Source organism: Chlorocebus sabaeus, chromosome X, assembly GCF_047675955.1.
Source record: "Chlorocebus sabaeus isolate Y175 chromosome X, mChlSab1.0.hap1, whole genome shotgun sequence".
Classification (NCBI taxonomy): domain Eukaryota; kingdom Metazoa; phylum Chordata; class Mammalia; order Primates; family Cercopithecidae; genus Chlorocebus; species Chlorocebus sabaeus.
Window position 1 is genome coordinate 135,026,999 of NC_132933.1, and position 25,865 is coordinate 135,052,863.

At 45.1% G+C, this 25,865-nt stretch overlaps 1 protein-coding gene across 2 annotated transcripts in view; it reads left to right on the forward strand.

Annotated features, from left to right (window-relative positions):
* Positions 1 to 5,649: 5,649 nt before the first annotated feature.
* RAI2 (retinoic acid induced 2) overlaps positions 5,650 to 25,865 on the forward strand; it is a 68,287-nt gene continuing 48,071 nt past the window's right edge. The window contains exon 1 of one of the 2 annotated variants that reach the window (XM_007991169.2): positions 5,650 to 5,911. The gene's annotated coding sequence lies outside the window, so the exon portion shown is untranslated. Of the gene's footprint in view, positions 5,912 to 6,101; positions 6,498 to 25,865 lie in introns of those variants that run through there. The other variant, XM_007991168.2, reaches the window with a different exon arrangement.

The following is a 25,865-nucleotide window of genomic DNA, read 5'->3' on the forward strand; positions in this document are numbered from 1 at the left end:
CGAGGCCTCCCTCAATGTGCACCATCAACTCAGAGAGATGAGATGCAAGGGGAAGGATGGCAACCACTGGTGTGAGGCATCTACGTCCCAGAGGGAGAGGAAAGCTTACTCAAAGCCACTTAGAGCAGTGACAGAGCAGAGGATAGATGTTCCCCATCCTGACCCCTTGCACAGGAGTCTTGCCCTCCATCAGAGGCAGCAGTGTGCCTTGAAGGCGCGGCTAGAACAGAAACCGCTGCATGCACAGAAGGCCTTCACCCGCGTTCTAGTTTAGATTATCGCTTTCATTTGACTTTAAAGTCAGTTTACCATGACAATCCGTAACCTACTTCTTCCTTTCACTTGTTTTTGTCAGATTGCTTGACTCAAGAATGGTCTTTACCCCCAGAATTGGAGGTAAAACAAAACAAAGATAACCCAGTTACTGCATGTATGTCTTAGGATGCTTTCAATGAAATTACAAGTGATAGAGACCTGACTCAAAGAAGCTTAACCTATAAAGCAATGTAATAATTTACATAACCAGAAGCGCATGGTTGGGTGGTTCTAGAACTGCTTATTCTAGTAGTTCCACAACCTAGCCACAGTCCTAAGTTCTTTCTCTACTTTTGCTGTGATGCCTTGAGCATCAGCTCCTTTCTAGGCCTGGTTCCTATCATAACAGTGACCATCCATCCTGGTTTACTGGAAAGACCCAGTTTATGCCTCTTCCCCTGACATAGTTGTTAATAGCAACCCCTTTCACCCTCAGTAGCATCCTGGTTTAGGTGATCAACTATGTGGTCACCTGCATAATGTTTTTGCTGCCAGTTGCAAATGGAGTTACATTAGCCTCACATCCATCGGGAGAGGGAGGGATGCTCTCCTAGAGAGTCAGAACTGAGCTGGAAATCCTCAGCAAATCTCTCCTCTCATTTATTTGGTCCTAATTATAGCAGGAGGGATGCAAATTTTCTTAGCTCAAATAGACCCACCCTAAATATAGGATGAAATTCTAAGGTACATAGGTTTCACAGGAGAGGGATGGATGTCTGAATATTAGTGTTCTGTTAGGAAAGAAAAATGGAGAATACAGAATACAGCAGCCACAAGCAAAGCCCTTTATAATGAGCCTGCTTCTTACTCTTGATAATTTCTCGAAAATCTCTATGAAATGCAATGCTTTACTGCTTGTGAGACTAGACAGAGCTACAACTGGACAATGAGGGGTTTCGATGCAGTGCAGGGATGGTAGTTTATTATTCTTTACTTTCTAGCACGTGGCTTAGTACTTTAAAGTAATAGTTGTTCAGTATATACTTATTGATTGCCTAACTGAAGGACCAACTCACATATCCTTTGATCCAGTCTTTGCTAATTTTATCCAAAGTGCATAAAACAGTTCATAGGAAGTCCTCAGATGAAGAATACTGAAACTCCCCACCTCCATGCAGAGCGCACTAGATGTCTCTGTCCCATCCAAATAGTTAAAACCTTTCCCTCACCTCATGAGCTCTGAACATTCCTCAGGTAAAAATGTCATTCTCATCGGACTGTTTCTCTGAATGCTTTCCATCCTATTTCCCCAAACCTGGGTTTGATTTCAGTCCTCTGTGCTTCAGTTATCCCTTGCATTTTCTTCAGCATTTCTCCTCCTTCTGCCTTAATTATGTTTTCAAATGCCTGCCTCATTCAATCACTCAATCACCCAGTAAATATTATTAACCACGAAAACATTTGTAAAACAAAGTTTCCATTTTAAATACATTATTCCACTTCAGTAAAATATAGACCCGTTAAGAATCTCTTGAAAGCAATAGGCAATTTCCCCAGGTGCATTCACACCGGTGAGCATTAAACTGACATCTACAATTTCAGGGCTTTCAGGAATCCCTTGAGAAACCCACATGTTCATAAAGATGAGGTCAGATTGTGTTGGTGCACCCCAGGGTGAAGGGCTCAGCCACCAGCCCAATTCACATATGTCTTCTACAGAGTTCACCAAGTAATCCCAGTTCAACCAACACCCGGGGCCTAACAACTCCAAAATCTTGGTCTGCAACTTAAATTTTGAACTCCAGATCTGCTCTTCCAAATACCTACTGGACATCTCTACGTGGCTAATCAACAGGCACCTCCAATTCGAGATGTCCTAAACAGAACTCCCTGGAGCAGATACTGATGATGCACCACCCATATCCCTTGGGTGCTACCACTTCAATGTGCTCCACAGACATCCAGCTGCCAGGATCTTCTCTCTGTGTTTGGGAAGGAACTTCTGCCTATGCTGGGTGGCAGGTTGGAATTGCCAGAAAATCGGCACCCCTTGGACCGCTCTTAACTAGCTTCTTCACCTCTGGAGTGGGTGCTTTGTATCCTGTCCAAGAGTTTGCCTGTGGGATTAAGCTCCAGTTGCTCACAGTGGTAACTGGCCTTGAGAACATGCCTCCCATTGATAGCTGTCCCTCTGGCTCCCTTCCCTCCTCCCCTACAGTGTTTTCTTCACTTCCCAAATCAACTTTCTGCACTGGAATCCTTGTCTCAGGATATGCTTCTGGGGGAACCTATGACACTCGTCAGTGCCAGCCCCAAATCTGCTTCTCTTCCTAGAGACCTCTATCTCAGTGACCACGCCCCCATCCACTCTGTCACACAAGTCAGAAAACCAGGTGTCACTCACCCTTACTCCTGTTTCCTCCATCATCAAGCCTTGTCGATTCAGCATCCCAAGTACCACTTGACTCAAGTTCCTACTCTTCATCTCTGCTGGCACGACCAATCATTGCAACAGCCTCTCTTATCTGGTCTCCCTGCTGCCAATCTCACCTCCCTCTGATCAGCCCTCCACACCAACCAACAGAGTGATCACTCCTCAATCCAAATCTTTCCTTGTCACTCCCTTGCTTAAAGCCTTTCAATGGTTCTCACTGAATACAAGGAAAAGCTCCTTGACAGGACAGACTAGGGACCTCAAGTGACCTGTAGCTTCCTTTTCCCCCTCCTCTACTATTCCTCACAGCCTCTACTCTGGACTTACAAAATATCTGCAGCCTCTAAATAGTGTTCTGTGTCCCAGCTTCAGTTCCCTTCATTTATAATGCCTTTTGTTTACTTTGGAAACTTCTATTTATCTCTCAGTGCTCAGCAACTGTCAACATCTCTGGCAATCTTTTCTGACTTCCCTGCCCCATGCCATTCCCTATTCCTTCCCAGTGCAGGAATAGGCCTACTCCTTGGGTGTTCACCCAGCCTATTTTATAACTCACCATGTACCACATAATGTCACATTGTATTATTAACAGTTCTTATTAATCTGTGAGCATACTGCAGTCAGAAACCACATATTCACCATATCTCTAACCCGCATCCTTAGCTCAGTGACTGGGCAGCTAGTAGGTGCTTAATAGATGTTTATTGGATAAACAAACGAATCGCCCATCTGGCAAGTATGTGAAAACTCGATTATAAGGAGATGCTGTATTAGAGAAGCAGGATATGGATAAAAAGAATAAGATCTGGGATGGGAAATTTATTGGGTACTTATTTAAAATCACCAAATATTACAATTACAGATCTCAAAAATCACCCTGACCCATCCTGGAAGATTTTGAGGTTGTTCTTTCCTGCTGTTTTGGCATGTTCCTTCTTCCCTCCATTTTCTTAGGCACCCCTTTAACTGTATGAACAAAATTATTCCACATTAATGTCCTATTTCTGTCCCAAAGCACCGCCCCACAAGCACACACAAATCCATACCTACCCTTTATGAACCTTTTTTTCTTCTCTTTGCAAGAGCAGCCAGGATGAAAAGGCAGAAGGGTGCCACTGTACATTTCTTTGGGAATGGGGGCCATGATGCCTATTTCTTCTGCATTAATCTGAATCAATATAATCTTTCCTGAAAACACAAGCACCTCAAAGGGCAGCAAATATGAATCACAACTGCCAGTGAGGATCAAACATTAACCCAGGGTTGTGATGAGGCCAACAAAAGAAATAGGCTAGTAATTGCCTTCCAGGATATCAATCCCTACCTTATGCACACATACCCCCTCAACACACACAAAACCTTTATGGATCTTTCATCCATGAACTTGCCCAATTATAATTGCCCAGCTGTGTCTTTAGTTGTATTCAGACTAGGTCTTGGCAACCGAGACCTCACATACCTTATCCAAGAACTTAGGACAGTTATGAGATCTATAGAGGAAGTCTTTGGTTACTGAAATGATTGAAGACACATTCATAGACAAATATTTCCACAGGTATCAATAATTAGTTGGGGCTGATTTTAAACTCCCCAAAACCTGACTGAAACAAGTAGAAACTGACACTTTCTGTTGATATTCATTATTATCAATTCTTAAACTTGCACTGTGTGTCTTTCCACCCCTGTATGGTCTGGGTACTTCTTAATTTAACTCTTATTTTTCAAAAGAGGAAATTCAGTATCAAGGAATGGTACTACCAGGGCTGACTTCTCCCTTAAGCACAGTAGACACAGTGCCTGGGGCTCATGGTACTTTTAGGCACCCATATCAATCTTTTAATTTCTTTTAAAATCAGAAGAAAAAATGATTTTTTAGGTTGAAGAAACTGTTTTAATATATAATACTATTATATTCATCTTTACACCAATGCAATTGTAAAATGTAATTTGTAATATCTTTCTATGGAGGAAGGAGTCCACAAAGGCAAAAGTGCTCAACACAGTCATCATTCAGCCTCACTTACTACCACCTTATGCTTGCAACACAATATGGTTAGAATAGAGCCTTTCAAACACAAGTTCAGGCTCCCATACTAATTAAAAACTGTGTTATAAAACTCAGATTTGATAAGAGGAAAGTCATGGTTAATACACACAGTATTGGAACTTCAGGGGGCTCGAGACTGCCAAGAACAGCTAGATTCATTTTGTTCTGTGCTCCGATTAAATAATTTCTGCTCTGCTATTCTCTCTCAAATATCTTCATCCTGTTTTGATTAATAGAAAAAATCTTTACATCTTTGGAGAATCATTAAACTAATTTGGTTGCTTCCTTGGCTGTCTCAAGAATTCTAAGGATTTATTGTTTTCAATTTTAAAATGATCAATAGTACAACTGACACCTACTACTTATTTACCGGCCAGCAATCATACAGTCACCGTCCCTGTAACTCCAGTTCTTAGCCCAGTATCTGGCAAACACTAGGCGCTTAATAAAGGTTAGATTTATACACGAATCACCTCTTGGATGGAAATTACATTATGTAGGTGGACTAATTTGATCTTTCCTAATCTCCCACCTTGTGAGAAGCATCTTTCACCGGTATCACAATTGGCATTTTCGGGTGATCGCTGGGCCCTTCCCACCTCCCCCGCTTCCATCAGCCAGCCACTTCCTCCCTCCTGGGCTCTGTTCCTCGCTCTTCTCCATCCTGGGGTCTGGAATGGTCCCCAGCCCCTCGGGAGGCAGTAGGGTCCCAGCTCCTCAGGCCCTCCCCCGGCGTTCCCCCCAAGGTCCCCCTCCCCGCCCCGGACACCCCTTCCTCCTGGCACCCCGCACCGCCCACGGCCACGCCCTCCCCGTGGGCGAGATCACCTGTCCCTCCTCCGCCGCCGCCTCCTCGGGTACCCTTTAGCCCCCCTCCTGCTCCCCCTCCTCCGCCGCCTCTCCCAAGCCCTCCCCTTCCCCGCCTCCTCCCACCCCTTGGTGTATATAGTAAAGGCCGGGCGCCGCACGCAGACACACACTCGCCCGGACACAGGCGTACACACGCTCACGCACAACCAGCAGCGGCGGCGGCGACAGCGGCTCGGTGACAGCGGCGACGGCGGCTCCCACCGCGGCGCACCCCCTTCAGGCGGCCGGCGGCGAGGCCAGACCGGAGAGTTCCCGCACCCGCGACCACCCCGCGGCTTCCTGGAGGCGGCGGCCGCGATTGCGAGGTAGCGGCCGCGGCGCCCCCGTGCGGGCCAGGGTCACCCCCGCCCTCCCCGCGGAGCTGCCACTGGGACGCAGGGGGCGCGCCGGGCTGGGCGCGCCTGGCGGGGCCCGGCGCCCGGGGAGGGGCCTGCTCCCGGGGGCAGGACGGCGCCCGGAGGCCGGGGCCGGCGGGGAGGGCCAGGCTGGGGCGGGGACGCGGGCCGAAGCCGCCGCCCGTGTGGCGCGCCGGGGCCCCGCTCCTGTCCCCGGCGCCGCGCACTGGCCGGCGGGGCCGGGGACTGCCGGGGAGGCGGCGCCGACCGGCGGGGCGGGGGCCCCGAAGTGGGTTTCGGGCAGCCGCCCGCGCTGGCACCGGGCGCAGAGGGTGGTGCACGGCGGACTCTGCGCCCGGGCACCGCACCGGGCAGTCTCCGGATCTGCCGTTCTGCCCCGGCCCAGAAAACCCGGCGCCTTCCAGGCCCTTCGAAAGATGGATTCTGTTGACGTATCTGGCGGCCCTGGCGAGCCTGGTGGAAAGTTGGGTTTTGCCAGATTGCGCCGGGCTCCTCTTTGTGACGCGCGGCCAGTCCCGCATCCCCCCGGAGCCGGGTGAGTGTGCGTCGGCGCCCCAGGAGCCCCGGTGTCCCCCAGTGCCCAGTCCCGGGGTGGCCGCACCAGCTCGGGCTTTCTGCCATGTTAGGCACTGAGTAACGTTCTCGCTGCATTTTTGCGTGCGTTTCAGTGGCGCCTTTTGCTGCGGAGGGAGTTACTGCTTCTCTCCGCTGTGGCTTTTTCGAGGTTGGGGTTGTGCTCTGTGTGTTTGCTTGTTTGCCATTTAAAGCCCAACTATTGTTCAGGATAAGCTCCGCCTGGGTGGGGAAATGGCATCCCACCACAGTTGCTGGCGAGGGGTAGAAATGTTGCCAAACAGCTGCTGCTTTGTGTTTCCCTATCAGAAGTCCCTGGAGTAGGTTTGGGGCACGACGGATGGATGGAGAGAGGGATGGGGCACGGAAGAAAAAGGTGGCTTTGGAGGAGCGGATTGTTACCCACACCATGGCACTCACTCAGTCTCCCTTTCTGCCTGCCAAACTTTTATGAATATTCCTTTTATGGCAGAGGGAAGCTTAATGAATTTAGCCCAGTTTTCCAAGGAAAAAGCAACCCAGCTTTAACAATGGTTTGATAACTTAATCAATGAAAAAGGCAGGAAAGGAGGACAAGGAGGCGCCGACACCATATCGGGTATGTGGCTGCTGCTTGCAGAGTCAGGTAGAGGAAAGGTGGGCAGGGCACGGCGCAGCGTCTGGGTGACCCTGTTCCCGGAACTGTTGGTAGCTCTCACCTGTGCCCGCTGGTGCCACCCACCGTCGTGCCCTTACGTCCTGGGCTGTTCAGAACCCAGCGATGGGGTTTGAGGGGCGGCTTTCGGCAGTGCGTGGCCCGGCCCCCCTCATCTGGCGTTTTCAAGGATGTGTAAATATTTTGCTGAGGATAAGTGACATCAACAGAATGATATTCCGCAGAGCCCGGGTGTGCAGCGATGATAAATAGATATGGCCAAACAAAGTTTTGATAACCGCGTATTCTCATGGCTCTCTCTGTTTCATTTGGGTCTTTGTTTTTGTTGGTTTAGCATTATCTCGCATCCTCTGGTGTGATCCCTTTATTTAGCTGATTCTTGGAAGCTTCTCTTTAGAACAGAGAGAAAAGCAGCCAGTAGGGAGAAAACAATTCTTAGCCTCACATGCATCAGGCAAGCTTTTCTGTGCTTTTCCCAGGGAATCTTTCCCACCGTTTTCTAGATGTCTCCCTTATGTCTCTCTTGCTCCTATGGAGTCATCAGAATTAGTTGTTGGTGGACTGAGAGACTTGTGATAACTTTGAAAATGTGGTGTGGACATGCCTTTGTTACAGTAGAGGGGTGGCAAGGTGGGAGGGGACAATATGGAAAGGGACAGTATGGAGGCTAGTTTTCTTCTCAAATGGGAACATGAGAAGCCAGGGGTGGGCTGGAAGGCAGAGAATCGTAAGCTTGGTGGCATCCCAGTTTCTCTGCCTCTTACAAGCCCAGAGAAGCCACCTGCCCCCACACCCCCACATACACACAGTCTCCTTCAAAGGGACACTCGCTTCTCATCCTGACAGATGCCCACTAGAGGCATCCCCAGGGCGGCCCAGGCACTGTGAACCAAGTCAGACTGGAACTTGGGGATAGTGACTACTTTGGCACCAGCCCAGGGGACCATTCAACTACCCAAGGGGATTCCTTTATGATGAAAAAATGGTAAGACCTCCATTGGTGATGTTTTGCCCAGGAAAACCTGTTCATCTGAGGAACAAATGAAAAGACAGTTTTCCAAGTGATGCCGGTCGCTGGGGTGAGAACTCGGTTTGGTGGGCAGTTGGGGAAGAACTGTAAGATACATTTCAGAATCTTGTATCCAGAATACAGAGTTCCTGAGACAGGACCATCTGAACTACAAGAAAGAAAAATCAAAGACTGGAAGGTGTGTGAGGAGCTGTTGCTGGGAGTGCTCTAGCTGTAATGACCCGGAAGCTGAGGATGGGACTGGCCTACCAAATCCATTGACCCAGAATGGAGATATTCTGGATGTGCAGAAAGCCCTGCACAGTGTGATCCAAATTTATGATAAGAAAATAGGAAACATTTGTTCTCTGGCTTCTCCCCTAAGCTTAGAATTTTGGAGAGAATGGTAGTGGAGGGAAATAAATTGGGAAGGGAACTAACATGTAGTGTTGGCCTCTGTCTGCCAGGCACTTCACATGTGGTAAACCTTCTCAGCCACCCTGTGATGGAAAAATTATTTTACAGATAAGGAATCTGAGGCTCAGATGAATTTCCAGTTGTGTATCTGATTTCAGACTTTGGTGGTTATGATTTAAGAGGGCAACATGTCCCTCTTCCCCTGCTCCAGGTCTCTTATTTATTTCTCTTAACCTGTCTGAGCCTCAGTTTCCTTACCTATGAGATGGGAATAATCTTTCCCATCTCACATGGACGTTGTAAAGATTAAAGTGGGACTTGTCAACATGGGACCACGAAGGATTAAAACTGGAGTATGACACCAGGAACTTCAGGCCCCTAACCAAACATACAAATCTCTGGATCTCTTCCTACTGGATCTTTCGGCCCCTCCACCTTGGCAAAATCTGGTACCCAATTGGTGGCGGTTGGGGGGAAGGTGGAAGCCCACCAGTGGGCCGCCCAGTCACCCACAGTGCATACTTATGTGCCAAGTAGATAGATCTGAAATGTCAGATGGACATGTCAGATGGACAGACTGTGCCTTTTCATCTTGGAGTCCCTACCACCCAACTGTTGCTTAATAAATGAGAGTTGAGTGACTAAATGATGGCACTGATGGAGTGAACAACAGTGGGGAGGGGGCTGTAAATCATTGTTAAGGGAGACCCAGCAAGGAGAGATCCAGAGATTTGTATGTTTGGTTGGGAACCTGAAGGTCCTGGTGTCATATTCCAGTTTTAGCCCTTGGTAGCTCCGTGCTGATAAGCCCCAGTTTAATCTTTACAAAATCCATGGGAGATCGGCAAGATTATTCCCATCTTGTAGGTGAGGAAACTGAGGCTCAGAAAGGTTAAGCAACTAATTCAAAGTCCATGATGGGACCAAAGGGTGGGTGAGGTATTTTTGACTACTAACTGTCTCAAATAAACAATCTATAGGAAAATGAGGAGGGGACTTGCTATGCAAATGTATCATTAACAAGCCCCCATAGCCCCCTTCCAACCAGGTGGTAGTCTGTAACCTCCTAGAAATTCTGGTGCCACCCAGGGAACTGGGCTTTGAATCTATGTATGAGGTGCACATGAATGCTGCCTCCCTGATCAGAATATGAGGGAGACCTCAGAGAATGAGGGGGAAAGATGGCTAATTGCACTCTTCCCTCACACAAACGCCTGCGTAGGATTCTGGATTAAGCTTGATTTGGGGATCAGGGTGACATCCTCGCCGTAGAGTTGGCAGCTCTTGTCTTTGGAGAATGCCTCTGATTACCACTTCTCCCTCCCACCTGATCGTCTGCCTGGGTGCCCATCATCTCATTCTTTCCAGACTCAAGGCCTTTCCTCCTGGCTCACAATGTTTGATGAGCCTCTTGAGTCTGCCACTTCACTGTCTTCTGATGGCAGCTGGTGAGAAGCTGATTTTGGTGGCCAGGTTAGTACTTCTGGAGTTCACACATGACCCTCCTCTCTCCTACCAAGAACACACACACGAACACACATGCACACACAGACACAGGCGCACATAATTTGATCACGTTTCTGTATCTGCTTCACCAAATTAGATTCAAACCCAGAATTGTTATTGGAAGAAGTACATGATTTTGGTGTTCTTCTCTCCCAGCCTCTGCCCTGAACAGACCAGAACAGCTAAGATGCAGGCGGCTTAGCCAGCAGATGTCTTGAGCCATGATCATACTTGCTGACCTTCCCGCTGCTGTGGGGCAGCACCCCAAAACATGAGTATGGTCTGCCTTCATCCATCTGGGCTGCTATAACAAAATAGGCTGGGTGGCTTATAAATGATAGAAACATATTTCTCACCGTTCTGGAGGATGGGAAGTCAAAGATCAAGATTTCGGCAGATTCAGTGTCTGATGAGGGCTTTTTTTTCCTGGTTCAGAGATGGTATCGGTATCTTCTTGCTGTGCCCTCACATGGTGGAAGGGTCAAGTGAGTTCTTGGGGGCTTCTTTTACAAGGGTACTCATCCCATTCATGAAGGCTCCACTTTCACGATCTAATCACCAAATAAATGCCTCACCTCTTAATACTATCAGGTTGGGGATTAGGATTTCAACATAGGAATTTGGAGGGGACACACACATTCAGACTATGCATGGTCCCAGGGCCTTTCATAAAAACCCATTTTAATTTCTACTTAGACATAGGGCTGGGCTCCTTGAACATCCCAATCCTTGTAATTCCAATTTCTGCTGTAATTAGCTCCAACAACTCAGTAATTTTAGAGAGCTTTGGGGCACACTCTGCTCACACCTGTCATTCCTTTTCCCACAACTTTTTTGTCTTTCAGCACAGCACTGTCTAATAAAACTTTCTATGATGATGGAAATGTTGCATGTCTGCACTGTCCCACACACTAGCCACTAGCCACATGCAGCCATAGAGTGCTTGAAAAGTGGTTGGTCCAAATTAGGATGTGCATTAAATATAACAGATGCATGGGATTTCTATGACTTAATAAAAAAAATACAAAATAGCTCATTAATAATCTTTGCATTGATTACATGGTGAAATGATAATATTTTGAATATATTAGTTAAATATGATAGAGTATTAAAATTACTGACTTTTTAAATTTTTTTTAAATGTGCCTACAAAAAATTTTAAATTACGTAAACATTTCTGTTAGAGCTGCTCTGGAGCAAACTAACCAACCTCGTGACTTCAGCCTCCAGATGTTCTGGGGACACAAACGCTCTCCATCTCGATGGCAGGTGGGAGGCAGGGGGCTGAGTCAGTAGCCACAGCAGTCTGGCATCAAGCGATTTTGATTTTCAGTAGCTCAGGTGCCATGATGGGGGTTCCCCATGGAACCTACCCATGAGCATGTTGGCTCAGTCTCATGCTCTATGAGGAATGTGGGACCCAGAAACCCAATAGAATGAGCAAGGCAGAAGGAGCACAGGCAGGACTGGCTTGAATGAAATGACTCCTTTCCTTTCCTCAACCCCACCCACCTCAGGCCAGTGTCCTTGTCCATCAGAGAATTCCTTGACACCTGCTCTAGTAGGAGCTTGAAGTACTATCTGTTGCAGGGATTTGTGCTTGGAGAGTAATGTCACCAGTAGACACCCTCATGCTGAGAGTGAGTTATTTGGGGCCGGGGCCAGCCTTAAAGGAGAGAAAATAAAAAAGAGGATGCACACTGTCACTTCCTGACAGCTTGATGAGAACAAGAGCAAGGACATAAATAAAATTTCTGCGAGGGAGACAGAATAAATGCAAGGAAGGTCAATTTCACACAACCATAGCACCACAGATGAAGAAAACTGGCTAAAGGAGAGTTCAGGAAGGCAGAAGGATTTTGGCTGGCACTGTGGTATCATCACATCACATCATTCCTGGGTCCTTCCCTGGGCACTGGGCATGGCATGAATAGATGGAAAGGGATGGGATAATGAACTTGGGACTGCAGTGATTTACAGGTCAGGCGCCTGTGGCTCTGGCTCCTGAGGGGGCTGCCCTCACAGGGGACCCTTGGCTGACCTCCTTGGGCTCCTCAGAAGGAGTTGGTTTTGTTTCACATGGCAGAAGCAGACTGTTTACTGGCGCACAGGAAGAATCCAACATTCTGGCGAAAAATAATTAATTAACAGCCAGGGTATTACCAGTTCCCTGGAAAAGCTCCTCCAGCTGCACTATAGCAACTGTTCTTTTTCAGCAGCAGAATCGGGCCATGCTGGCAGCCAAGACTGGGTGTGTTTGGGCGTTTTTATTATTGTTGTTATTTTTGCCTTTGTGTATATGGCCACTTTTCCCTTATAATTCAGAAAAAGAAACGGAGGCCTGGAAGGGTTGAAATGGTGTAGCTGTCAGCCATTCTTTCCTTCGTTTAAGCCTGGAAGCTCCAGGCTGACTGTAGGAACATAGGTTTTTCCGGATCAAAGCCCATCCCCAACGTGGGGGCAATGCAGAACCACATAGAATGTTCTAGGATGACAGGAATTTTAGGGAAGTGAAACACCTGTTCTTAAGATTCTCTGAAAGCAATTGGCTGAGGAATCCCTCCCCACCCCCATACACACAACCAGGCAGAAAGTCCTGTCTTGGCTGTGTGGAATTCTTTTGCTTACTATTAATTGGCACAATGGGGCCAAAGTATGTGATTCATCATCCTAGTTTTGAGGGCATTTGGAAAACCAGGCAAGCATAACCAAGAGAATGGGCTGCATGTTTTGCTCACTAAAGAATGATTGAATCTATAGTAAATACAAGGAAAGATTCAGGAAGCTTTTTGTGCTCTAGAAAAATATGTTTTTTTAAAAAAACGTTTTTGTCTGCCTATTTGTTTTTTAATGCCTCATGCTCAGAAATGTGTGCCCAGCTAGCAAAAAATGGGAAAGAATAGCATTTCCTTGTTTTAGTTTTTTTAAAACTCTAATTGCAGGTTAAGTAAGATACAGTGTATTGATTTTGATTTTGTATGGAACATAACTAGATAATCATTTTATTTTATGAGATATTAATTTCCACCCATTTAGACTGATGAAATAGGCATTTAAAATATCCCATACCTACCCCCACCATCATCACAGTATTTCGTTAATGTTCCTAGATTCAGATGGAGAATGTGTTTCATTTATATGGAAAAGGAGTAAATATGTTAGTCAACATATATGTAAACCTTCCTTAGATTTCAAAAAAATGGGATCCTTTCCCTTTTTTAAAAAAAATATGAATGTTAAAGGCCAAGCATATTTGGCTTTATCTGGAGCATGGTTTCCTCACCTTGGCCCTGCTGACATTTTAGACCAGAGAATTGCTTGTTGCAGGGGACTGTCCCATGCACCTTAAGATGTTTAGCAGCATCCCTGGCCTCCACCCACTAGACACCATTAGCACCACATCCCCCTACCCCAGACCTTGCCAAATGTCCCCTCTGGGACAAAATTAGCCCTGTTGAGGACCACTTGTCTAGACCAAAATTTAATAAGTACTTTGTGTTTTTCTGGAAAATTCCATTTGAAATAATAAAAGACACAATTTCCCCCCTCTGACTTTTATATATACAATTCATGGGCATGATTAATTAACAGTTGGAAGTGGATCATGTGCGTGATTTAATTCTAAGGTTGGTGGAAGGGTCTATAAGACTGTATAAGTATGGAGACTTTTTCAAGGCAGGCAATTTTATAAGTCATAGGTAATTGGGGGGCACATTGTAAGAACTAGTGGCTTCTCTGGTTTTTCATAAAGAGAACAGGTTTATTCCTCCCTAATTTCTTTTTCATATGCACCTGATTCCAGGCATGACTTCAAAGCCAGCAGACATCTTCCCCCGCCCCCAGCCCCTCCCCACTGTCATTTCTCTGGTAGCATCTTAAGCCTGAGCCAATTAATTTAGCCCTTTAGTGTACTTGTGAGAGCTCTGCTGGTAATATTGTAATGGACTCATTTCAGATTGTAGCAGCCCTTTACCCACCACTAAGTTCCATGTTTTCCAGTACTATTGAGAAAGAAAGTCAACAGTAGTTTCTTGGTAGATGGATCATTTTTCGTAATGATTGGAAGTTGAAATTCAGTTGGCCCCCATCACCCCTGGCAATTTTGTTTCCTTTTACACACATTTGTTTCCTTGAAGCAACCCTCCCTCAGGCAGCTAGCACCTGGTAATGCCTACAGGCAGCAACAGCAGATGAAATGTTGCCACCAGGACAAGCCCTCAGCCAATAATATTCTTTCTGGTAGTCACTTGAAATGCCTTACACAGGGAAGGTGTCATGGGGGCAAACCATGCCCTGCCCATACCTGGAAATGGAGTGGGTGTTTGGGGGGGTAGGGAGAGGGCAGAGAAGTGAATCACTCATTATACAGGGAAAGTGTTCCCCAGTCAGCCCTCCCCTGCCAACCTCTGGGAGTGATATGGCAGCAGGGGATGCTGGTGAAGGATAGGGGCAGTTGCTCAGTACAGAAGTCAACATAGGCCACTTCATTTTGCAGCCATCCAAGGTAGGCTGACCTTTTCCAAAGAATGTCATGCGTAGGATTCCCTTGTATGCTAGCCAGTGAGGAAAGATGGAAAGGTGAACATTGAGGGATTTGGCAAGCCAGCACCATTTCTTCATTGGTGAGTTCCAGCATCTCTTGAAGAGTAGTTAAAGTCTTCCTTGTCACCATGAAGAGAAAGGCAGCGAGCTGGCAGGGATCCACAGTGTGCTGGGCTCAGGCGGATAAATAATTGATTTGCAGCACGTGACACTTGGTCATTCTAAGTTGCCAGTCCCTCACAGGCCAGGATTCGGGTGATGGTCGCAACACTGGGAGAGGAAACAGGATCATAAATCTGGGCGTTGGAGGCCAGTTTCGCGGTGCAGAGGCCACTGGGGCCACCACTGTGTGCTGCAGAAGCAAACAGACAGGTCCAAGTGTATGTTGTTCCTCAAAATAATGGCAATGGAAATGGCTGTGAAAAACATTTAGGACCTTGTCATAAAAATGCAAACAGTCTTCCTTCTATAGGGAAAAGCTAAATAAACCCTATTGCAGCTGTATTAAGTAGAAACAGATTTGAAAATCGGGTGTTTTTTGTTTTGTTTTGTTTTGTTTTGTTTTGTTTCTGAGACACTTATTTATAGCAGGTTGGGCAGAGGCTGCCACTATCTTTCGAGACTCCGGAAGAGTGTTTTCCAGATGGTCCTTGCTGTTTTTCTCTTTATTAAGCTTAGCCGAACACTGCTGCGCTTGGAAAGGGTCATAGAAACCAGTGTTACTTTTTTTCAGATTACAATGGCCATTGATTGGCTAGCAATCAATGGATGGGAATGGATTGAGCCTGTGCTGATGAATTTCCTTTTGCATTTTATAAACAAGAAAAATGTCAAGGAAAGCACAAAATAGGGATACTCTTTCGACTATACACATCAAAGCTTTGAAAACCATACAGAGTTACATTTCCTATTACTTTCCATTTAAATTTTGTTCTAAAATAATGCTCCCCTCTTTGCTAAAGCTCTACAGTGTTACCATTTCCTTTCCAACATCTAAACAATGTCCAGATCCATTTTAGATTGAGCAATTAGCTCTGGATGCAATTTTCTTTTATGAAAAAAAGAATCACTAACCCTCTAGACTAAATATGAAATTATTGAATGTGAAAATATCAATATGGGGCCACGTGTTCTAAGATCCTTTTTCACCTATCACTGGCATTTTAAGAAGGTTAGAAAAGGCCAATTCTGCCCTGGCCTTCCATGTTGGACACAGTCACACCAGAAACCCCAAACTTTGTTTGTGCTCATAGAGGCTGGGCAGCTGGATTTGAGGTCATCAGGGCTGAAGCTTACAGCCAAAACTGCAAGGGGAAACATCTTAGAATGTCACATAAACCAGTGGTCCCCACAGACAAAGTTTGCAGACCACTGTCTGTATTAGACAGGATATCTGCCCCTACACAGTGAAGTGGAAGAAAAGTGAAAATGCCATGAATTTATTTTGTTTAAAGCTAAACCTTTTCCACTTTACAAAACTGCACTATATTCCCAAATGATCTTTCCTATTGTCCTTGATGTGAAACTTTCTTTTATGACTTATCAAGAGATAGTGGATGACATTTGTATTTTGACATCTTTATTTGACAAAGTCAGAAGTTGTCCAACTTATATTGGGTCCTTCATTTTAAAAATGTTACTCATCCATAACATTCAGAAGTCTGAGATTCACCCAGGAGGCCCAAGTAGACCTGGAAGGGGAGGCTTTATTATGATTCCTAAGCCAGAAACAACAACCTGTGGAAGGATCCTGGGGCTGCTTCCCTGCGTCCCTTTACTCAGTTCTTGTGACTCCTCACTCATAGAGAGCTGGCTTTTGTCCTAAGCCCATGTGAAGAATAGAATTGCTTCTTTGGAGGAGTTTGAGGGGGTAAAACTGGCCTCTTGAACATGAATACACAAGCGTGCAGCCTCAATGCTGAGACCCTGGGACCTTTATCCCTGACTCCCAATGTCAATGCCATTGCCGGTTCTCGTGGGCTTGACCCCCTTCACCCTCTCCTCAGCCATGCCCACTGCTGTCATGAGCACAGGCCTTAAAAGGCTCCCCGGTGTGGCCCTGTTCTCCTCACTGCTCTGCATGATTTGTTGCATTGCTCCCCCCAGCTGGTGTTCTACAGGCCTGCATCAGCTTCCTCCTGCTAAAGCACCTCTCTAGTCCTGTCACCCTAGCTCAAGAACATTCTGTGACCCCCTATTTCCTAATAAAGTTGAATAAAACTCCACATATGAAGCCTTCTCTACTTTCCCAGCCCATTTCTCCCCTCCTAGAGCTTAGACTGGTGTTCAGTAAGGCATCATGGGAGGGTGTCTGCAGGTTATACAGCTTCTCTGTGCTGGGTTTTGTTTGTTTTCTTATATGGGGGGAGATTTCCAAAAAGGTTATGGGGTATCTTGAGCATCTTTCTACATGAACAAAATGGAAAACTTGAGTTTAATGTGAGAGAGAAAAAGAGAGAAGAAAAGAAAAAAAGAAAAGAAAAGAAAAAGCCTTTCACAAAATGAGGCTTTCTGGTTTCAAGAATTGCAGCCTTACTACAAGTCTCTTACCACGCTGGGTTAGGATACCACCTTTCTGGCCTGCCAGCAAGTGAGTATTGCTTCAGAATTACACCACTAGCTTATCCTGTTGAGAACTGAGCCACTTAACCAAGCTTTGAAATGTACAACTCAAACATAGTGGAACGGGTCCATCCTAGCCAATGCAGAATGTCCATTCTGTTAGGAAACATCCTTCAATGACTGCTCATGAAATCATGAAAGCAATGATATTACCTATCATTTATCAAGCTCCTGCTATAGGCTTGACAGTGGCACCAGGTGATTTACATATATTGTTTTATTTCCAGCTCCATAACAACCATATGAGGTAGGTATACATATTACGAGCTCTATTTCACAGAGAAGGAATCAGAGGCTTGGATAAGTTTAGTAACTTACACAAGGTCACACCACTTACAGGAGGTGGAACTGGGATTCTTTACAGCCTGGTTCAGTAGAACTTTCTGCAGTGATGGAAATGTGCACAGTCCAATATGGTAGCCAATAGCTACAAGTAACTGTAGGAGAACTAGAAATGTGGCTGGTGTGGCCGAGGAAGTGGATTTTACTGAATGTACACTTTGGTAGCAGCTCTAGAATATGCATGTTTCCCCGCACCATTCCATCTCTCTGCTCTCTGCAGACTTTATATCTCTCTTCCTCCCTCTGGACAAAACACAGCTCTGCTTTTTCTCAGAGGCCTGTAGCCAGTTGTCAAGGGCAAGTGTGCATTAGAATTGCCTCTGTACCTCAGGGAGCAGTGGTCGCTGGCTCAAGTCAGGAGGGAGAAGCTTCCTTCCCACTGCTGTCCTGAAGAGCTTACCCTCTCCTCGTCATCCCAGCTTTATTTGGGCAACTGTTAGATTTGGTTACTTCCTTGGCAGTTGTTCTTGAATGCATTCATTTTAATTTGGGATCCTTCAGGAGGAAGAGGGTGGAGAGCCAGTTGCGGGTGAAGGAAGAAGCATGGGCTCTAGGAACTGCCTGACCACCCTAGCAATCTAGGGCAAGCCCAGACAGAGGGGCCCATTTGCTGTCCAATTTGCTGTTCTCTGTAATTAAATAGGGCAGAAAAGTTGACTAGGAAAGAGTGAGACAGACAGATAATGAAGCCAGGTTTTCTCCCACTCCTCTGTGCCCCCACACTTATTTCTTCACCCTAATTGAAGTCTTTCTCCATTTTGGAGGGCAAAAGCCAGCCTCCCTGGGGCAGGGGTGGAGGCAAGGGCGTGTGAGTGGCTAGGAGGCCAGGGAAGGTCTGCAAAGGTCCCTTGAAGGAGACTGATGTCAGTCACCTTAACACTTGATCTCCATTTCAGCAGTGCTGAGAATGTTTTTGTTTGTTTGTTTGGTTGATTGGGTGGTTGGGTTTTTTTTTTTATACAGGTAGAAAGAAGTAGTTGAGGTTACTTGCCAAAGCAGCTGTTGAGCTGTTTTTCTTATGAATATTTGTAAAATGAAAGAGTGATACGGAATCTTTTTTTCTGAATGTGCACAAATCTTCTGTTTTCCCCCACAGAGACTAAGCTTTTTTCTTTTCTCTCTGTCTCTCCCCTCTCCTTCCCCTACCGTTTTTTGTTTGTTTGTTTTTTTGTTTTTTTGGTTTTTTTCGTTTTTTGTTTTATTTGAGAGCAGAAATCATGTGTCTTTTTTGTGGCTTGGTCTCAAACCAGCATTCATTCTCTTGAGCCAGGCAGCACTTCCTAAAGCTCATTTTAATCATAGTCTATGGCAGTCCAGCCCTCCTTGGCTCCTGGCAGCACTTAGATGCTGATAATAGATTGAACCAAAAAGTGCTAACACACAAGTTTCCCTCAGTTTGTCTGTTTCCAAAAGTAAGTCTCCAAAGGCATGAAGTCAGGTCCTCTTTTGCATTATTATAGAGGCTCTGTCCCTATTAATTGGTGGTGAAATGTAAATTTCTTGGGCTTTTAATACTTCCATTTACCTACCACTTAGCTCTCTGCCATCTACCCATGAGCAGCTCAGTAAATACCAGCACATGGTGGGTCCCAGAGTTCTAGCCCTCTCTGGTCTTTGTCACCATCATCACCAGGGGATGAGGCCTGCTTTCCTCTAGTCAGCCAAACCCACTGTTAACTTCATTGTGGATATTTGGACAGGAAGCTCTTCATCCCCTATCCATATGGATACTTATTTGCTGCCTTCAAATTCGTTGCTTTCTGCAGAGGGCTATGCCAAGTGCTCCACCCTTCCCCTTCGTTCCTTTTGACCACTTCTGTGGCTGGGGGCAAAGGACTCCTATGTTCTCCAAACCTAAGATGGAGTTGAAGCACTGGGCCAGGGCCTTAATATATGTGCTTTTACTTCGACCACATAGTCACTTTCAGAAACAGCGATTTTCATTTGCAGGATGAATAAACTGAGGCAGCAAAAGGGCTAGTTCTGAGTGATGAGCAGAAAAGGTGAGCAGGGCCCACATAATAATGGGTCTTGTGTGCCTTGACAAAGACCTTGGACTTCATCCTGAGCAGTTTTCAGGAGGCTTGTGACATGACCTAATTTATGTGTTTGGTCTTTTTCCCAGTGGAGATGAACTGGAGGGTGGGGGATGGGGAAGGTGGGGGGAATGAAGACCATAAAGGCTCTGTTGCAGTAACCCAGAAAGAGGCGAGGAAGAACTAAAGTAGAGGACTGCAGCGGATGGGGAGGCCAGTGGCTGGATTCAGAAAGAATCTAGGAGGCTGCCTATCTGAGGCTTGGTGATGGCTTTGCATTAGTCTGTTCTCATGCTGATAATAAAGATATACTTGAGACTCAGTAATTTATAAAGGAAAGAGATTTAATGGACTCACAGTTCCACATGGTTGGGGAGGCCTCACAATCATGGTGGAAGACTAAGGAAGGGCAAAGGGACATCTTACGTGGTGGCAGGCAAGAGAGAGCTTGTGCAGGGGAACTCCCATCCATAAAACCATCAAATCTTGTGAGACTTATTCACTACCATGAGAACAGTATGGGGGAAACCACCCCCCATGATTCAATTATGTCCACCTGGCCCTGCCCTTACACATGCGGATTATTACAATTCAAGGTGAGATTTGGATAGGGACATAGCCAAATCGTATTAGGCTGATAGACAGACTAAATGATGACAGCACCCTGGTTTCTGTCTTTTGGGCCCCTTGGTGGGTCAGGAAACTCAGAAGAAGGGAGAGAGTGGGTACCTGGGCCTACCCTCCCCCTGCAGCCAGGCCTAGGTGAGTAGTCAGAAAATCTTGGTGTGGCCTAGGCAATCCTATTCTGAGTCCTCAATTCTGAAGGAAATGCAATGAAAACAAATTAATGGGTCAGAAGAGCCTTTTGAAGCCATTCTGGGGACAAAAACAAAAGCTGACAGACATAGTCAACAGCCAGGAGCACCTTCAGTCTGCAGCTTTAAATGCACTTCACAAATATATACACTTTAAATAGGTCAGACTCTGTAAGCAGGAGGGGACTTTGGGTGAGCCTGCTGGTTCAGGCTTTGACTGGGCCCAGCTAGGGGAGAGGGGTTTCGCTGGTGGCCTGCTGCTAGCATGACCAACCATCCTGTCCTCGTTTGCCTGGAATTGAGAGGGTGCTTAAGACACAGGACTTTCAGTTTTAAAACTCAGACAGTTCTGGGCAAACCAGGGTGAGTGAGTCACCCTACCTGCCAGGAGAAGTGTTGCAACATGGATGGTTGAGCTGATTGGAACCAAAGCAGTGGAGATTCACTTCCACCTGAACTGGCATCAGGATGGAGATGCCACCACAGAGAAGAAAAGGAGCCTGGGAATAGAAAAGGCAATAATATATCCCAAACCCTTTCCAATAGCTTCTCTGGTTCCAACTGAAGCACTTCTCTTAAAATAGGAGCCTGAGATCCCTACCCTGCCTTCCTGGAAACTAGACCACCCTATGCCCTTCTTGTTATCCCACCCATCTGAGGCCTGTCTAGATATTTCAGTTGGATTTCAGATGAGTGAACAAATCCTTCAGTCCTGCTGGAATTTGGGACTTGAAAGTCCTTAACTGAACATGGAAATATGTTAAACTGTGTCTTGAGTGAGAAAAACAATTTCTTTACATAATGCATTCCTACATCCTTAAAATCATGATTAGAAAATACTTTTTATTTTTCTAGGAGCAGCAAGATGCAGACTCTTGTGTAGCAGTAGACCATTCAAATTTTAATTTTGCAAAGCAACTGTAGTCCTCCATTATTCATCACTCTACTGAAACCAAATTTTAAAATTTTTAAGTTTTCAAAAGCTTCCTTTCTCCATCCCATCCCAAAGATTTCTCTTGCAAAGCAAACCTCAGTAAATAAACAGGCAACATGTTGTAAATGGTACAAAGCACAGAGCTTGGAGTAGGAAGCTAATGAAAGGGATTTTTCCTGTTGGGTCCTGGTGCAAGCCTTCAGGTACATTCAGAAATACAAAGAGAAATGCAGAGTGAGGTGACACACTCATCTTAGGACACCAGTGACAGAGAAAAGCACTCAGAGTTTATTCTTGTGGTGGCACCTGAACCCTCAACAACTAGAATATGGAGGGTGGTCTAGGAGGAATTCAGTTCAGGGAAATAAAAGCGAAAGGGAAAACTAGAGGAAGATGTGAAAAAGGCAAGAATAAGATTCATAAGCCATGGCCATGTGGTTCAGATAGTGGAGAACCACCCCAAATGGGACTTGGGTCTTTGGAAAGTGCCCTCAATGATACCCTGTCCTCCTAAAATGAGTCTGAGAGAGAAAATGAGTCTTCTTGTTTATTTGTGGCACTCTGTACCACTGTATGAGGAGTAGATATTAGACCTTAAATAATAGTATCAGCATTTTTAAAAGGTTGTCTATTTCACACACACTTCAAATAGGCCAATTTTTAAGCAGTAGGGTGACATGGTTTATTCTTTCCTTGGTAATGTTTGGTTTTTAAAGCCAGCTATATGGATTGGAGAAGTGTTAAAAATTATCTAACACAAAGTTTTATTTGTGGATTTTTATCTAAAATTCTTACATACATACACGAAATTGCATATATTATTAAGCGTACATCTTGAAGAATTTTCACAAACAGCACACCCATGTCACCAGTGCCCTGATGGAGACACAGACTGCACCAGCCCCTGGAAGCTTCTTCATGCCCTCTTCATTATCCTCACCAACAACAGCCACTATCTTTTAACAGCATAGATTTGTTGTATCGTGTACAGGGATTTTTAAATAATAGCTTTGTGTGTGAGTACCAAAAAATAAACCAGTCCTGCGATTTGTTTTGGTGGAGAGGGTGGGAGCAGAAGTTTTGTAATGATTTTCTTTCTCTGGCTGTTCTGAGTTAGGCTTGTTAAACAGGAAGTTTCCAAGCTGGGTTCTTGCTGGTATAGGGTTTGGGCAGGCTGGTCTCTTCTGCCCAAGACAATGCCCAGGCTGCAAGCCAGTAACCTGTTCTTGGCACCATCTGGCCAAAGGCAGCCACCAAGCTTGCTTTATCTGCCTTATTAAAGCCTCTGTCAGAGCTTGCAAAGACACATGTCTGGGAGCACCGAGTATAGGACAATAAAATGGCTGGGAGTCCTCTGAATCAACTGGCCTTCTGGAAGGTAAAGCCAGGCACAGCGACTAAAACAGCATATCCAACCAGGACGTTTTTCTCCAGCTTCCAAATGAGAGTATGATTGATGAATTTCTCTTCTTCGTAGGTTTCATTGTATTTTTCTATGTGCATTCTGCCCCCTTTTCTTTTTGCTGCAGGAGGCAAAAAGTAGGAAGGTGGGAATCAAGCTGTGGAACATACATCGTAATGTGTCTGGAGCGGCATCAGCAAAGGACTTATTTGTTCTCCTGGGCTGTGGAGTGCCGAGTGATTGAATGCTCGCCAAGCTGTCAGTTTTATGAAACAAATTCCCTAACCCTCTTGGCCCAGAGCTTTGCTCCACCTGAAATGGAAAAGAAATAACTTTTAATAGAAAACTCATTGCGAAAATCTAAGATAAGATTTCCGAGCAACTTCTCTCCTAAGAATAAAATGAAATATTGAAGAAAGCATTTGATGGGGTACTCTTAGGGAACCTTATTTCTCAGTTCTTAGTTAACAAACTATGTTAATAAAAATATTTAGACTTTCGTGATGCATAATGCATTTTTATTCCTAGTGAGCTGGCCTGTTTGTATACACAGATGTTTCCTGTGGCCCTTCTATCATTGCTTCTATTTTTTCTGAAACAATATTTCTAGCAGGAAATAGAATCTTATGTTAAGAACCTAAGTCCCTCACAGACCCTGTTAGTTTGAGTGAGGATATTTTCATTTCTAGATTTAATACTTGAGGGAGTAGGGTCATAATCTTTTTTTTAATTCAAGAACATGGAAAATACTTTTAATAAAAAGATAATGCAATGAATCCACTGTATCAAGACATTAGACAGTTCTTCCTGGGCTTCAAGATTAGACCTGACCAATTCATCCAGGCACATTCATTGCTGAAGGGCTGGATGGCTTTTCTGTCTCTGTTCTCACTGTCAAAGCTGCTGTGAGTAATGTCTGCCCTTTCATGAAAACCTTAGGTGTGTTCAACTGGGTTTCACAGATTTTCCAGAGCATTGTTCTCACAGAGCTGCAGTTTCCTTTCCAGCACCAGGAGCACTGTCGCAACATAGCTCACGAGCTCAGTTTCTCTGCCACTCGTCGGAATGCATGGAAATGCATTACAAATAAAACCCACAGGCAAGTGTGCTAAGGAAGGAAATGAGGTTTTACACATCAGCACTTAAAAAAAAAAAAAAAAGATGAACCTCTCTTAATTGAAAAATGGCATAACACCCTAATGAAAAATCAAGTTTCAGGATTCAGTCCCTAATATCTGAGTGATGAGTGCATATTTCCTCCTGTGGCTACTCCTGTGAGTGACTTCTGAAATAATCAGGCAGTGTGTTGAAATAAGTTATCATTGGGTGTTACTATAGGAGTGAGGCATAGCTGTCTGGCTGATATGCCGGTCACCACCTATGTGCCAGGAGAGAAAGGAATGAAACATAGGAATCCTCCTCTTCTGTTTTTTTGCAGTTTTATTTTCTTCACCTTGGTAGTAAATCTTGTTTTTCTATGATCATAAAAGTAGACATACTTAGTTTTAAAAATTTACAAGTATGAGAAGACAGCAAGAAGAGAATAAATATAATTTGCATTCTTACCACCCAGAGATTGCCACTATCATCGTTTTGGTTCATGTCCTCACAGTCTTTTTTATTTTTTCCCTATACATATATTCTTTATCTTCTCCAGGAGTTTGGAGCTTTACAGTTCAAAGTCTTCTTGTGCTTAAACTGATTTTCTCAAAACTTTGCCAATCATTTATGTTTCCCTAATCATTAACATCAAAAATGAAAAGGTACCTATTTTATTACTTCTCATAGGTGACAAAATTTTTTTAGCATATTTATTTCTCCTTTTCTACTGACTGCCGTATCCCCCAAGCACGTGGAACCTAGCAGTTCCTTAATATAAATGTTGAATCAATGAATTAATGGTGACAGTTCATCCTCATATTACTCCCAGGGGGTGAGCATCAGCTCCTGAGGCTAACGCCTTCCGCCATCCTTTACTGCCTCTCCCTCGCAGTGAGATTAAGCCTCCTTCTGTCCACTGGGTCTGCTCTCCCTGGTTTTCCATGGAGTATGGGCAATAAGGGGATGCAATGGAAAGAGGTCGCTCTTTAGAGTCAAATGGGCCAAATTCTCAGGTCTACCAACTACTACATAATGGGATGAGTGTCTTCATCTCTCTGGCCTCAGAGATGCCAACTGTACAGTGGGTGGCAGTGATACCTGCCTGTCAGGATGAGTGACAAGTATGCAAGATGCCTGGTACACAAGAGAGATCCAATGTCTGCAGCTGCTTGTACTTTGCCCACTTTCTTTCTAATGACAGCATAAATAAAGAGCCCTTGGGGCCCTAGAGCACTTCCTTTCTCTTCACATTTCCAGTCGTTTCATCTAATGAGCCATAGGAAGATTTCTGATGAGTTACCTGATGCTTCTGTGCCAAGTAAATCAGGGAAATAACCAAGAATTGAGTGGCCTTTTTAATAATCTGCTTCTTGTGCTTCTTCCACTGCCATCGCACGTGCTTTCACTGCAGCAGGTGTCCTGCTGCATTGTAATTGTGTGTTCACACAGCTGACTCCCCTACGACACAGTGAATGTGCCTTCCATCTTGGTATCCTCAGCCGGGGACCCACAGTGCTTGTAATTGAGGAGTCACTCAATATATATTGATTGAATGGATGAATGAATAAATGAACAAATGAATAGTATCGTATTGTACACATCTTGTCCCTATCTCGACCACACACGTGGACTTTCTGCAAACCATACTGTAGAATTAAATTGTAAGCCTTCTGAATCTGTAATGTAAGCCTCTGACAGACAGACATACAAGTACTGGTTCTGCAAAGTGCGAGCTTAAGGGAAAAAATGGTATTTCCTTTTAGTTGCCATGATTAATCCATGGATTCACTGGTTCACATGTGAGGTTCTTTAGTGGAGTAGGAGTGACAATGTATTCATGGTACAGCTTCTTGTCTGCAGCTTTTAGTTTGAGTTAGATGTGTGTTGGCATCTCTTTCACACAGAATCTGAGGAGCTGGCATTTATTTTTGACAGCATCTCAAATCTTG